This window comes from Cottoperca gobio, chromosome 10, assembly GCF_900634415.1.
Source record: "Cottoperca gobio chromosome 10, fCotGob3.1, whole genome shotgun sequence".
In the NCBI taxonomy this organism is placed as follows: domain Eukaryota; kingdom Metazoa; phylum Chordata; class Actinopteri; order Perciformes; family Bovichtidae; genus Cottoperca; species Cottoperca gobio.
The window spans coordinates 5,107,125-5,123,305 of record NC_041364.1 but is presented as its reverse complement, the minus strand read 5'-3'; the positions used below and the strand labels follow the sequence as shown (position 1 = coordinate 5,123,305).

Below are 16,181 nucleotides of genomic sequence, written 5' to 3'. Positions count from 1 at the left end.
TACCACGTTGTTGACCTTTTCACTCTACGAGTCTTTCATGTATTGTGGGGTGTATTTCATGAAACATTTTTCACTGAAAAAGATCCAACCCACCTTTTGCCTTTCACCAATTTACCCTGACTATGTCCAAGATGGTAGCAACAGCATATTTCAAAAGGTGAAAGATAAATGACTATTTGCACCATAATTCTGTGTTCCCCACTTACCATTTCATAGGTCTTCAAAACTGTGTGAAAAGCTACAATGGTTATAGATCATTGTTACTGTCATCATACAAGTGATTGCAGGCTAGTAATAGAAACGTCTGCTTCCAGCTCGTCATCCTCCCCAGAGATATCAGGTTTTTACTAGATCCCCATAAACCGTAGGCTACATTTCAACCCGTCTGTGGTTAGTTGTATTAACAATTAAAATAAAACAAATCATTTCATTAATAAAAAACAAGATCAATGTACTGGAAAGAAATATATATATTAACAGGAGATTTTGCAATAATTGGCTAATTCATGCTTCATTGCTCCCCGTTCCACTGTGCCATGTCCTCCCTTCTAACCTCACCAGTACAGTCTGGGACTGCTGAATGGGCACAGTAGTTGGCATGGAGCTGAGAGCTGCTCTTATCATTTTAAGCACAATGACAGGGTTGGTACAAGAGAACGGCTTTAATGATTCTGGATGTGCGCCCCGGGGCTGCAATCATCCTGACCAACCCTTGTATACGCGTGTTTAGCCCGAGGGCTGCAAGTGTTTGAGCCTCCATTTTATCACTGCTCTTGAACAACAAATACAGAGGTTTTAAATAGCTGCATTCAACCCTGTAATGCAATATACAAAAATGACTACCATCATATCTAATGCCAATAATGAGAGTATAAAGTGGAATGGCTGCCCAAGATTGAAAACATTCAAGAGGGGGTGTACAGTAGCACATCAGAGCCTCCCTGATAACATTCATTAGGTCTTATATAATACTGAGTTGACAAAGACGTGTCAAAAGCAATGTTATTTTTGAATCTGTTGACAAGATTTAAAAAAGCTTCATGTGAAAAGAACAGTGTGTTATTCTGGCCTATTTTGAAAAGCCTCCCACGGATTCACCCGCTATCAATACATCCGCGGGTGAGTTTATAACTACCATCTTCAAGAGGGAATCTGACATAGTGCAAAGATGCCAGAAGCTCTTTCAATCATGTCACAGTTCCCACAGTGTACAAATTGCCTCTCTTCCTTACAAAATATGTATAAATAAACAAGAACAGGAAGGAAAAAGGGTCAGGTTATCATCTTTGACTATCATCTTGGTTTACACATCCATTTCCCTACATTTCTTTTTTTCAGAATAGCTTTTCTTTTAAGCAGGTAGTGTCTGGCACTCCTTGACCTGAGTCTGTTCATAGCACTAAGAGTATTCGCAGCCAACACATGGTTATTAAGATTATATAACAAGTCATGCATGGAGCCCTGCTGTTTTACCCTGAGGAATACATTTATTCATACTAAAAGAGACACAAAAGATCATCTTACCATACTGGAACAGAGGAAAAGAACATGTCTGCTTTCTGCCAGGAGAGAGGATAGATGCCTACGCAGATTCAGTCTGAAACACACAAAGAACAGACTTCCGTGAGGATACGCAATACGACTTATTTTATTCCACAAGACAGACACATGAGAAATGTGAAATGTCAGCATGCAGGAAGCTTGTGTCAGCCACTAATTGTACTGTACGTCAGATTATATAAGAGCATCAGCTGAATGCCTACAACAGGAATGCAAAACCTAGATATTATATATATATATATATATATATATATATATATATATATATATAACTTCTATCCATGGTTCCCTGTATATTAAGGGACAGACAACATTGACACAGAACAGTATGGTATAACATAAACTATCAACATTTGATATTGCTTTATTAAGAGATAATCTCCTGCAGGGCTTCACAGAGGCATTAATCAAACATTAAATTATGCTTGAATACATGTGAACAGGCTGGTATATAGTTCCCAGAAACATACTGTAGCTTGAATTTTGATATAAAGATATGTTCTTAATGTTGAGTTGCACAATCCCATCATCACAACCCAGTTCTCTCAAAGTTCCAAATCTTTTGGGAACCCGTCAACCCCGACACCTTCTGATTTGTGATTGGTGTGATTGTGATATATATTTATATATATCTGGATTTAGGGTTGGGTGATATGATGAGAAAATTATAACAGTATATGATTTCCTAAAACGTTGGTACAAAATGCAATACCTTTAATATCTCTTGTTGCATTAGAACAGTGTTACTCACTGCGCGGCTCGCCAAGCTTTAATTGGTGGCTCGTGTGGCAGTGGGTTAAGTAAAGGGGTGATAGATATGATTATGCAGTAAATACAGATATTTCATAAAAACAAGCAGGGATATTACATATAACCCATTAAAACTGTGTCTGCTCTATTAGCCTACAAATAATAATAAAATAATTGCTAATAATAATTGATAAAAGATGCAAATATAGACAGAAACGAGATATTTAAACTTGCTCAGCCGACACTGACTCACTGCAGAGTTGCCAGTTTTGGCGGTCTACCAGCGCTACATGGTGAATGTGCTCTATGACGGGGAGATACATGGTGGGCTAGTATATAAATAAATCAACTTAAGGTCATTAAAAATATGTTAACGTAAGCATGCTTACGAATAAAATAAAATAAAATAATTTATATCGCTAAATTGGAGCATTGGAGGATACTACGACCAACCTGGCACTTCATACTCGCGTTAGCTTGGCTCCGGTCGACTCGTTTCACCATTACATGCTAGTTAGCGCGTCTTTCTACAGACGTACAATTGATCGATTTCTTATTAAAAAAAGTTGCACAGCAGGTGGACAGAAACAAAGCGTGACAAACGAGGAACATTAAGATTTGTCTTTGGAGCATCAAAGCACAGCGGAGTCGAGAGGAAGATGCTGGAGATGTGGTTTGTGGACAGACAACAGCTGCTCCCGTTAAAGAAAGAAAAAGAAAGGCACGAGCCGTACAAGACGAGTAAAGGAACATTCAAGAAAAGTGGACACAGGAATTTGTATTTGTCCTCCACGAGTCGAACCCTTCGTGCTTATTGTACAAACAAACCCGCTCTGGTTTGAAGTGAAGTCATTTGGAGCGGCATTTCTAAACGACGCATCCAAAATTCAACGAAACTTACGCACCTGGAAGTGAAATTAGTAAATCAAATAGAACACCTTTCTTCTTCTCTTTCTGGAAAACAAAGGCTCGTACACAGGACGACTAACACAGCTGAACGATTCACTCAGGCATCTTTTGAGATCACATGGATTTTGGCTCGGGCAAAAATACTTCTCAGTCTCAAACATTGCTGAGGCTTTTTGGCTTCAGCAGAAATATTGTTTGCAGAGTTTGACAACATCATCCCAGTATTAAACTAATCCTGCTTCTACTGAATGTATTGGCTGCATTGCATATTGTATGTTATGGGTGGGCTGACAAGATTAATAAGCAGACATGCTTTTTATGACTGGATGTTGCTTTTCATACTTTGGGGTAAAAGTGTCTCTCCTGTTGACTTTGTCCTCTCAATGTGGCTCTCATAGTGAAGACCACTGCATTAGACCATTGTTGAACGTGTTACAGAATGAGCGAGAATGCTTTATGGTAATGTTGCTTCATTGTGATGATTGGCCTTTGATTTGTCAGCTATTTCATCCACTGGATTAGCAAAAACAATAAGAATACAGATTGAAAATGACTTACAGAAATATATTATCTGTAGTGAGTGCCCACTCCATCTGAAATGACGTCATCAATTCACTTCATGACAGAAGCGAGGCCCGTGGATCTTTTGTACACATTCAGTGTACACATGTACCCAAGATTGTCAGGCATTTTACAAACAACACAAAAAAGCACTTGTCATTTCAATTGAATTGCTTTGCCAGTTGTTTTCCCCATAGGACGACTAGCAGCAGCACTGGGTGGATGCTACTGCTGTCAACCTGAAGCACTTTAAACACTAGAAATATAACTCTGTGTTGCAGCATTCAAAACTTCTCTCAGTCATTTTCAATGTTGACACAATATATGCTCAATCTGGAATGTTTACCTTTTGTTGGGGAAATGTTTAATAAATCTAACAATGATGCAGCTATTGGTTTGTGTTCTCATTCCTAAATACTTAACCTTCAAATAAATCTTAACCTTTGTATTTTTCACTATAATATGTCTATTATATTTAATGAGCTTGTGTTTGAAGTGAAGAGAAAAATAACAAGTACAGAAAAACCTCAATCTGCCATTCACTGCATCTCTGCCGTTCTGACAGCAATGTTTTTGAAATAATGAGATCTCTGGCATGGTTTACCCTGAAAGGTATGAGCCAGCAGAAATGAGGATGACAGGGAAAGTCAAACAGCCATGCGAGTTTTTAACACAGAGCCATCTTAATGATCGCATCCAGGCTCGCTATTGGCTGTAGTCTTAACACTCTAACCACTATCCTGTCTGTTTTAATTACAGCCTTGTGACAATTTATTAAGGTGGCAGATAGAGATCCTGGCGCCATTTTTCTGGATCTGAAGGATCATTCTGACTCTTCTTCATAAATAGAGGAGAATAGCAGTGTCATGGGAGGGGATTTGGGTGGAGTAAGGGTGAGAGGATGAGGAGAAAGCGAAGGATAAAAGGGGGATGAGACACCTTTGGGATGAAATCTTGAGTATGCCAAGGTCAGCAGAACACTCGCTATGAAATGAAACGCTGCCGCACATGCACACACAGACGCACACACAGACACACACACAGACGCACACAGACGCACACACAGACGCACACACAGAGGCAAACACACAAACACACTTAAACATAGCAACCCACTGCCCATATGTGCTCCTCCCTGAAGACAGTCTGCTGAGAACTGCTAAATTACCACTGGGCTCAAACTTGGCTGTATGTGCCTGTACACCGACGTACACACACACACACACACACACACACACACACACACACACTCTTTCTTTCGTATCATCACATTGGTCTCTGGTCATTTTGAGATCTTCACCCTTGCCCTTACTGCATTGCGACATGGCTTAAACCTTTCTTTGTGAATATCAGAACATTTAGGCTTTCATATGAGTGCAAGCTGTCCCATGACATGACAAGTGGGGGTCATAACTTGCCCTGTACACAAACACCAAACTCGTCTCTACACAGAAGCTGGATAAATGCTAAACCGAACGTACTGCTACACTTGCATATTTCCATTTCTTTGGCAACCAAATACGCTGCTCTAACTTAATCACACCTTGCTCTGCACATCAGAGGATATTACATTCTATCCATTTCACTTGTAACTGCCATCTGTTTGTGTGAATATCACTTTCATTTTCACTGTGTTACTGATAAAATGGTAAATGTATGTTATGCTTAAACACATACTTAAAACTGATGTATAACACATATTATGGCGTAAAAAGGTTTTGATTGAAACAGTTCAGCGTATGTACACTAATATGTGTGTACAAACTATTTCAGGCATCTTACTGCATTGTTAAAATAGTTTAATTATTCTTTCTCTATGATTAAATTTCAACTTTTGACTACACCCTGTTACACTGTTAGTAAGCCTAGTACACATTCCCAACACTCATGTTACTTTTTCATTAATGCCATTTCAGATCCTCTCTTTTATTGTGTAGTAAACACAAGGAAGAATCCCATATACCCCTACACTGCAGTCATACCCCAGAAGGGATGTCCTAAACTGTACTCTAAAAGGTTATTTAGTGTTTCAATATAATCCATATAGTCCATTAGAGATTCATCCTTTAGTCCTCTTATAAAATTTAAATGAGAGACAAAGACAATGTTCTTGTGTGGCTGCATTTTGAACTAGTTATCATTCTTAAAAAATTCATGCTTATTCATAATAAAGGACATACGGGGAGAATAGGGGGAAGCATGTCTACATCACACGGGTATTTACCCAGTATAAACAGAGTGCCTTTCGAATCCTTTCAAAGGCCTCCCTTAACTACCAAAGTGCTTTTTGTGATTGGGCATTGTTTTGGAGGTGATATGGATAGGGAGTTTTACAAAAGCCCTGAGTTTGTCACTGTATTTCAATCAATCTGTGCTTTCCAACTCCTCATAAAGAGATTAAAACTACTGTGAAAAATCTAGATTTCTAAATATGTATTTTCTGTCTCTTTTTGCATTCATCATCATAATTTCTCAGGAGTTAACTGAAGGCAACAGGCGCTAAATAATTGATGGGCCTGAAAGAAGTTTGGCTCTGGGAGGGAGTGCCTGCAACTCTCTTGGGAAACAAAAAGCACCAGCAGCTTTAAAACCAGCGGAAGCAGGCAAGTCTCAGTTAGAATTAGTATTGTGTTCCGTCATACCAAACATTTGGTGCTGAGACAATGCAATACAGTTTCATTACAATGCCGGAGCCTCGGAGGCAGAGACATCAAAGGCCCGGTTCATCTCGGCCTTAGATTACCAAGACAATACAGAGATGGAGATATAGTTAAGACTAATTTCAAAGAGAACTACTGACAGTTTCATTACGAACATGTAAGGAGCTGAAATAATTAAATACTATAGTATGCCCCTCGAGGTAGAAAACTGTGTGCATGTCCAACCTAAAATGGAACCCATGTTTTGTATCTCTGTCTTTATAGCTCTTTTACAAGAGCCCAAACGTGCCGGAGCAACTTCATCAATAGTGTATGATGACACCTCTCCTTTTTTTACATGCAGATTCATGTACTTCCAGCTGTATTCAATATCGTCTTGAGACAGGAACTCATCCTAAGAAACAACCATTAATTATCAATTATGTAGCTGCGAGTAGGTTCTCTTCATGTTGTGGATAATACGTTGCAACAACTTCATCATTAGTGTGTTATCGTTTGTTTTTTAACAATTCCCGGTTCTGCTTATAGATTTTCATTCTTAACGGTTCATGATTTCAAAACTGGTCACATGCTTATTTCAAGGGGAAAAAAAAACATATTTATGAAAACCTTTACACAAATGTATATATTCATACTCACAATTCACTTCACAAGTTAGTTCTGATTGGTGCAATTTGAGAAGTTATCATTTCCCCCGGTCTCCCCCACTGTAATACTGAAACCAGCCGAAGTGACACAGACAGGGTCCAACATACGTCGGGGCTGTAAATACAATCAGCCAGTTGACCGATCGTGTATAATCATTTCTTTCAAATAGTTTTCCATACCTTGACTCACGAGCGGATTTACTGACTTTGCTCTGCTCTGCCCGAGTCTGTGTCACAGTACTGGGGATGTGAGTATAGAGCAACGCGTCAAGACAGACAGGCTGGCTTGTTTACTTCATAGAGGAAAAGGCTGTCAATCTAAACAACATACGAGTTGAAACTCTAAAGAACATTCATTGCTTATCTGAGAAAAATATACAACTGGGTTGACAATGACGACTGGCGTTCTAAGAGTAGCGGGAACCTCCGGTCCACGGCGCACGGCCACCTGTGCTGGCAACTCTTATTAATCTTCCCATAGTGCCGACACAAAACCAGTACCAGTACCAGGTACCTGGCATTTCGAATTTGTTTCTTAGGGTCCAACCCTATTCCTCATGTCAGAAACTTATTTTCATGGGGGTCCTCAACTTCCCCAAGATTATATAATGTGTTTCACATGTTTATGAGATTCACATTAAAACAGTGTGCAATCACGTTTGGCCTCATAATTCTTGTACTGAAAAAAAAAAAGTAATCTTCAATGCGTTCAAACGGGATGACAACCCTGATTAAGATAATAGTGTTCAATAAAATATCTGGAGCAGTCTTGTAAACAGTGTCACATTTCCCACTGGGACCTTTACAGCATACTTTTGGGAGGCTTTAAATCTCAAGAATCAGTATGTAGGCCACGGTACGAAGTCTTTAGAACACAAAGAACACGGGATTCACTCAAGGATTTGAAAAATGTCACAGCAGAGACAGATAGTGTTGGACAGAAGGGCACCCTGCGGAAAGAAAAATGGTGACATCCAGTAAAACCCATCTGGTACAGTGGTTTCATTTAAAAATGTCCGACCCGTGGCGAGAATAGAGCACCTATGGCACGGTTTCAGCACATTTGTGCCGCAGCCTAGCTACTTTGCATTTCACTGATTGGTGCGTGGTCGCTCCAGGCTGTGATTGGATGCTTAGTTCAACACTCTGACTGGTTTAAATATCCTAAATATAGGATGTATTCAGCAATCTGAAATCTGATGCAAACGTCAAGGAAATATTGAACATTGTTTATTAAAAAGGGAAACTGCAAGTGTGCGTCGGCACCGTCAGAGAAAAAGAGACGTGCGTTCACACCTTTAGCGTGTCATCTGTCTCGGAAATGTTAACTGCTGTCTGTAGGGAACGTCTGAGTGACTGACTTCACTTTATCCAGAGCTTATACCATCTATATGTTTACAGTGAAGATCCCACTTTCCTCTGATAATTACAGTAAATGTTTTCAATGGGTTCTGTTCACCTGCCGAATCACGTTTTATGCACAAGTTAGTTTTTTCTTGATTCTTTTTTGGAGGCTTTTTTGCCTGTATTATAGTACAGCCGAAGAGAGACAGGAAAGGGGGAGAGTGAGGGGACTACATGCAGCAAACGGCTGCTGTTCAAACCCTGGCCGCTGCTAAGGACACTGCCTGAGTACCTGCTCTGCAAGATGAGCTTATGCGCAGGTTTTGGGGTAAAAACAAAGCTCTTGTAAGAGTTTAAAAAGTGTGAAGTGTGTGAGTTGTTTTTAACATTCCAAACCGTGAACAGCCACAGCCAGCATGTTTCATTTAAAATCACACATGTCATACTAAGCTTGAATTATATCAAAGGGCAACTTAAAATGACATTTTACATTTGAACGTAGTTTCTGTTAAGATGCAGAATGAAGATGGGAGCTGCTGCAGGCGAGTGAAGAATGATGCACTCTGTAAAGCAATAACCTTCAACCATTAACTACATATAAAGACCCACGTCGCTTCTGTTTTTATGACATACTATACAATCATTTATAATTGATTACGATATTTCTTGTGCATGAAAGAAATTCAAAAGAATTCTCACAAAAAGGTAAAGTCTGGAGAAGACAGCTGCCAGCCTGTTAAATGTCATAATCTGTCCCCCCAATGATACTTTGTACAAAGTAATTTGCTAACAACTGAAGCAAGAAAATAAAAATATTGTAATGTATGCATTTAATATCAATATCTTATAGTCCATGGTTTTATGTACTGCAGAAGATGATCATTCTGCTTACGTATTACCCAAGTTAATGTCTGAGAAGAGGCTGTGTTGAAATGGCAATACTGCCTTTGCAATAATAATACTCAATAAATCTGCATAGCCGTCAGAGCATAAAGTCTAATCAGAATCATCATACACTGTGACAAACACTGTAAATGATAACGTTGCCTATTTGCTTTTGCGAAGATCACGTTAATGAGATTTATTTTTACTTTATCGCAAATGAAAACTATAATGTCCCAAAAAATGCATCACATGCAACTCCTATGTCTATTACTTATGAAAATAACAAATAATCCAAACAAATCTAATTAATTTACTAACAACATTTCCATTATAGTTTAATCAATTCAGATATATATCAAACAAAAAGTAATGAAGAAGGTGGACTTTCACAAAATAAGGAAAACATAATATCTGAAATCACTCTATAAATATATAGTAATGAAGTTGTTTCACTGCGGAGCTTATACTTGACAAACACCAGTGTTTATATGATTACCTTATCCATCCATTTATATATGTGTCTGTAACCATAATACTGTATCTCTGAAAGGAGAAGCCTGAATGTTATGAAGTTTATTACAATTACAGTCTCAGAGTGATAAGATCGCTTAGATAAAAAGCAATTCAGCATTATTGTGCACATTTGTGCTCCTGATGATTTCCTCCATTGTCACCATCTACCCTTAAAGGACAATGCAGTCTTGTATTATCTCAACCACGGTGGTGATGTCTGTTTGCTTGTCTTACACAACTATTTTGTTATTTAAGTGGAGTTGTTGACCAGTAATAGCCATATGGGGCAATACTTTGAATAGTGGGTCCCCACTTTGCTATGTCAAGGACACACATGTACGTGTGTGAGCATGGTTTCACGGTGATCGACAGTCTGTGGCGGTAAGGACACATAATAATGCAACATAAAAGGCGGTGACTCATAGCAAGCCAAGGTGATTTTCTTTTAAACAACCGAGCTATTCAAGCATTTGCCTATAGGGGATTTATCATATAGAGCAGCGGACTAGTAGTATACAATGCTACTAGCATAAAATAACATGACATAATCATATTTCATTGTTCACTTGACATCTACACACCCTCAAATTAAAGCTGTGAGTCACAACTTGAACCTCAAAGTCATCATTTATTTTCAAATACACATTTTTTGCAGTACCTGTAGTTTAATCATCTCGTATGTTGCCTTACGTGAAGAAATGGCAGTAAACAATAGTGAATTGCGTTGGTTCTGAACACAACTCCACGGGGGGTTTTTTCTCTGTTTAGCATTAGATGGCTTTTAGATTGGGTCTGAAAATTGCTCTGAACAAGAATCAACTGTATTTACCATAAAAAGAAAGGATGATGAAAATGTCTGTGATTATACCTTTGATTCTGCTCAAAGTGGGTCTCAAATAATAACATAAATGTTTAATTACAGATTTGTATTGCACTTTTCAGCAGTTGTCATAAATGTAGCTTGGCAATGCTATGAGTACTTATATAACTGTGCTGTAAATAAGAGCTCACACTTGGAATATGCTTGCACTTAATATAAAGTTGCAAACACAGCCTTGAACTGATGCAAAAGCTGTCACTTTAGCTGTTGTTCCTGCTACTGTGGTATATATTGATGTACTGTGTGTGCGCACTTCAGTGTCACCATCTCTTTCACACTTCTGTCATGAAGTAAAGTCTTCAAAAATATGGTGCAGATAGAAACAAGATTCCATATATTTATGGCAGTAAGTGACTGCTGGTTTCCCCTTTTCACCTTTTCTTCTAATAATTAGCGTCTGTTTATGTCTGACAGAATTTCAAGCTGCAATGTGTCAGAATTCATAAAATTAGCCTCAATTTTTAATCCCACGCAAGTGCACAGGATGTTACTCAGTGCCTTAGATAAGGTTGTATGCGGCTGATTGGATAATAATAGCTCTAAATCCCCAATGAGGAAATGCAGAGGGTTATTTTCTTATACAATTTCATAGAGGAATGGACCAAGTCAATGCACTATTTGTAAATGAACATCAAACAGGGGAAGGTGTCCTAAGGCACAAAGGCGAGTGTATTCTCGAGGTCTAACAAACGAGTTGAAAGCATTTCTTTCTCATGTGTGTCCATAATTACTGGCAAGCAGTCTTCTTCTTCAATGTCTTTGTTGGCATATTGCTGCCGTTCTTGGTGCATTACAGCAACTTGCAGATAATTGGAAAAGTGTGAAACATTGGCAGGAATGTGCATCGCCTCACCCAAGTCAAAAACAGGTGAAGGCCACACCTGTGAAAGCCACACAACAAAATGCCAAACTAATTGCAGGAGACAAATGAAATGGTAAAGAAATACGCTATATGCTCAGAAGGCCATGTCAACACCAGCACTCACATGGACTGTTAGTTTCAAGTCCAAGAGTCTATAAAATGTGGACGTAGATGACCATGTAGTTGCCCCACAAATGTCAGCAAGAAAGGTTCCTTGCCATAAAGCCCATGAAATGGACAGCCTTGGTTTGACAAGGTCATGTCCAAATGACTGGATTTTGAAAAGATAAACAACTGATCAGTTTGTCTCATATCCTGAGAGAGCTGAATGTACAGGGCCAGGGAACTGACTGGACACAATAAGACTTCAGCTGCTCAACCTCCTACCTTCCCTACAGAATAAAAAATAGTGACCGCAGCTAAGTTGTTTGCGTTAAATAGAACTTTATATTTGGAAGAAATCCAGAGATAGGGAAGTAGACTACACCCACCGCTTCATGTGGGAATCAGTAAAGTGACACAGATTGAAGCTCACCTCAAGAGGTGACATCTGATAGAAATCCTTTTTCAAGGACAAGCCAATTTGAATGAGTCAGTAGATGCCCCTTAGACCCAAGGGACTCGAATGGATGATACTACAGTGCACACAAGACCTTGTCCAGGTCCGACGAAGGGACTGCAGATAGCAGGAACAAAAGAAATTGAGAAGTAATCCTCACTCATCAGCAAAATTAACATATGTGACTGCGGTCCCTGATCCTTGTAGGGAAGTGTTCCCTATGTGTCTGCCTCTGGTTGTTTGTGCAGAAATGCGAGGATATCATTGGCTGTCGCAGTAGAGCGAATCTAAAGATGAGTTGCAGGCTAAAGAGATCCAGGAATTAAGGGAACAGGGGCCAAATGACAGAAACGTCTTAATTTGCAGTGATAAACAACGGTTACAAAGCTGTTTAGCTCGGCGAGATGAGAAAAGCAGAGTCGGTTGCCGAGTAACAGCCATAAAGGTTGATAATGAATGTTGGATTAAGTGTTGAGGATTTCCTAAACTAAGCTAAAATAGGATAAGGTAAAATAAGATAGGATTCACTTCAGATTTGTTTCTGTATATACCAAATTGGGTAATATCCTATCTTCGACTCTACCTATCTTAACTTAAGACGATAGGAAGTCTGTTTCGTTCATTTCATTGTCGGAACTGACTGAACAGACTGACCGCCCATCCACACACAGCAAGTGTGTTCAACATAACCAACACATATAGGTCACACACAGCACCCTGACTAAATTGAGGACCAAACAATCAATAATATCACACCCACACAGATGTTTTATGGGGCATGGCCAGGCAGGCCAGAGTGTCCTAAAGAAACTATCCACAAACCCTGACGATGCGGGATCAGTACCTGTCCTGCAAATCAGAAACAAGTACCAGGGCGAAGAGATAGTTTCAATATGAGAACGATCAATGTGTGAATCAAATTGTATTTGCATTTGAAGAACTAATAAGCCGATGTTTTATGTAAAAACAAAGCACAACACATAATGCAGACTTTGGTTTCTGTTGGATCCAATCTAAAGGATGTGGACAGAGAGAAAGTGATTGTAATCAGTGACAGAGCATTGGATTATAAGAGCACTGAGCTTTTAAAGTTATTAGGGCGCAGTCTTTGGTTAATGCTTCTGAACATGCCTTATTCATAAATGCCTTCCTCAAAACCTGGGAGAGGGTATTACGTATTCCCTCACATACCATTATTATTCTTTTAAATCTAGGAATTCACCAAACAATGACAGCCTTTTCTAACAAGTCACAAAACAAATAACAAGAGCTCTATACTATATTACCTCTTCACTAGATGGTTATATGCCATACTTGTTTAAGCCAGAGTAATTAATTTGTGACTTTATTAATGTCACCTGTAAATGTTGTTGGAAGTCGTTAGCTACTCAAGACTATAGCCGTATATTACACTTAAAAAATAAAAAATATTTCAAACTCTTATATCATCAACCCTTTCAACAAATGGATTTTTGGTAAAAATATTCATAGATTATCAACTACATTATTTGCCTGTCAGCCTTGGTGTAATTACTGCTGCTAGTGTGCAGGACTTCCTAAGTTTAGTATCATCACACGCTGTACCTTGTATGTGCAGACATAACTTCCCAACCTTACAGGAGACATTTTAAATGTCATGCATAACAGAGTAGTCTGAACACTTCCTCCAATTACTGAGCGCCAAGGTTGTTGAAAATGACAAACCAGTAATCTAAATCAAATCTACTGCAGTGTCGAGGACATGAATTTCCTTTGATAACCCTTTTTTAATAAAATATTATCATCCGTGTATGATATGGCACAAAAGGGAAAGTGCTACCTAGATTACGCTGTGTAAATTGGGACTAAGTGACTCTAGTAGGATGGTAGCAAGGTTGAATGTCATTTTACAAGCACAGCAAACAGTGTTACGTGTGTTCGATGTACCCACTTTAGCGATCTTACGCAGCCCGAGTTTGTTCAATGACCCAAACAAAACTAGGGATGTCCTTGTGCTGTCTGTGTAGAGGTAGCAGTGCTATGCATGCATGCTCTTAATGCTCCCTGTGTACGTATTTTAATGAATAAAACATGTCATCCAAAAGGGTCCATTCCACCATGCGAACTCTGCAGTTTGCTCTCCCCCCCAAGGTTCTTTATGGTACCATTCCTACCATTACTCTTGTACATAAGAGTGGCTTTTATTTAGATAATAAACATAGAACCCTTGGTTGATTCAGAGATTTGGAACAACTAGTATGAAGTAAGTGGCCGATGAGAGCTCCATGGATAAGGACAACATGAGTTATGTATACAAATGAAATATTAATTAATTCAAAGCTAAAACCTCTCAACACCAAATGCAAATATATGAAGACAACCTGCTTTAGGCCAGCAACCGGGAGAGAAGACACATAGATATGCATAAATATATATACACAATACATCAAAAGTGGTTATTGTATTGCTCCCTTACACTGTATAAATCTGTTTTTCTTTCATCAAACTGCTAGATTACTGTTTGTTTTCAGTTTTACTGCATACTCATTTATAATTTAAATGTCAACAGAATATATAAAATGCTAAATATTAGCACACTAGAATGTCCTACAGCTCTGAATGCAACTTAGTTAAACACACTTTACCCTGGTGGGACAGTACCATTTACATATACAACACTTCTAACTGAGAAGTCCACACTGCATTGCATATTATGATAAAAACTGTATTTACAGTGTACATAAACATTATTTGACTTCTATTCTGTACCATGTTGTCATTCTTGAACGTGCTAATTAATGTTTACTATCATTTAATAAGGTGTATTGTTTAGTGCTTAGAAATGTTGCTACTTTTCAGTATTGTTTAGTCATCCTCTGTATAGTAACCACATAAATAGACAAGAAAGATGCGAGCACATCTGCTTAAACCCTTTTTCAGGGTGAGAAAGAGCATCTTGTTGAATTTTCCCATACCTTTATACAGGGAGCCTTATCGCTCTACTGCAGTGTTTTCCTTTTTTGTTCTCTCAATGTCATGCTACAATTCATCCACAATCTGTCTCTGTTCTGAACAACAATTCACCGTTTGGCTCTTTTTGTCTTCAGGACAACCAACTGTCTGTTTCTTATTCAGACTCTCAGCCTCCTTGCTACATTGTCCTCACTTGCTCATTGTCTTAGCCTCCGTCTGCCCCTTGTTATTTATGGGATGCAAAACTGCAGGAGTACAGAGAAGTAGCCTGGAGCTATACTATGCCCATAGCCAAGCTACCCAATCACTGCCAAGAGATTATGAAAAGGCCTTGTCGGAGACAGGAAGCCTTCTGTCACCTCTGCCACGCCACCTCCCCTGCACAGTATCCTGTCTATTCTTACAGCCTGATTAACACTTTTATTGGAGGATGAAGTGATGACTTAGAGTGGTTTGTATAGAGACATGCGTTTCTCATCCTCGAGGAAGTCAGTTCAGTTCTTCCTTACAGTGGTCATGCATGAACAGTCTGATGCACGAGTGAGGGAGAAACTTCTATATCTGTATGTCTATATTTCTAGAAATATTGACTGAGCTGTTGAAATGTAATACGATATAAATAATTCCTTGACCCCCCAGTGATCAAATGACATTGTTTTAAATGATTAATAGTTTTCTTTGGGGACTATTCTTTTTCATCGTCTTTTAATGTATCCATGCCTTTGCTAATCTCCTTATATATATATATATATATATATATATATATATATATATATATATATATATATATATATTTTACTCTTGTTGAAAATGCCATCTTTCCTTAGAAAAGGTTTTCATTTTGTAGAGAAGATCATGGAAGTCTTTTAAGAAAATCCAACAAGTACAAAGAAAAGTTGACTATTTTGTAGCTGTCAAGCTGTCAAATCCTTCAGTATAGTACTCCCACTAACCACAAACATCTATTTCAACAGGTTCGAATTATACCCCACAGCCTTCGCTCACTTGTTGTTGTACTCCAGGTATTGTTTTAAAGAGAAACATGTCATTCCACCAAGGTCAGGAGAAGAGCTTAAACCAGGATGTCACATGTCTGGTG

The 16,181-nt window shown here is 38.7% G+C and overlaps 1 protein-coding gene across 3 annotated transcripts in view; it reads right to left on the bottom strand.

Moving 5' to 3' along the window:
* Positions 1-16,181, bottom strand: part of lingo2 (leucine rich repeat and Ig domain containing 2) — a 197,436-nt gene that overhangs the window by 159,145 nt on the left and 22,110 nt on the right. For all 3 annotated transcript variants that reach the window (XM_029442022.1, XM_029442024.1, XM_029442023.1), the window contains exon 2: positions 1,525-1,597. The gene's annotated coding sequence lies outside the window, so the exon portion shown is untranslated. The remainder of the gene's footprint in view (positions 1-1,524; positions 1,598-16,181) is intronic.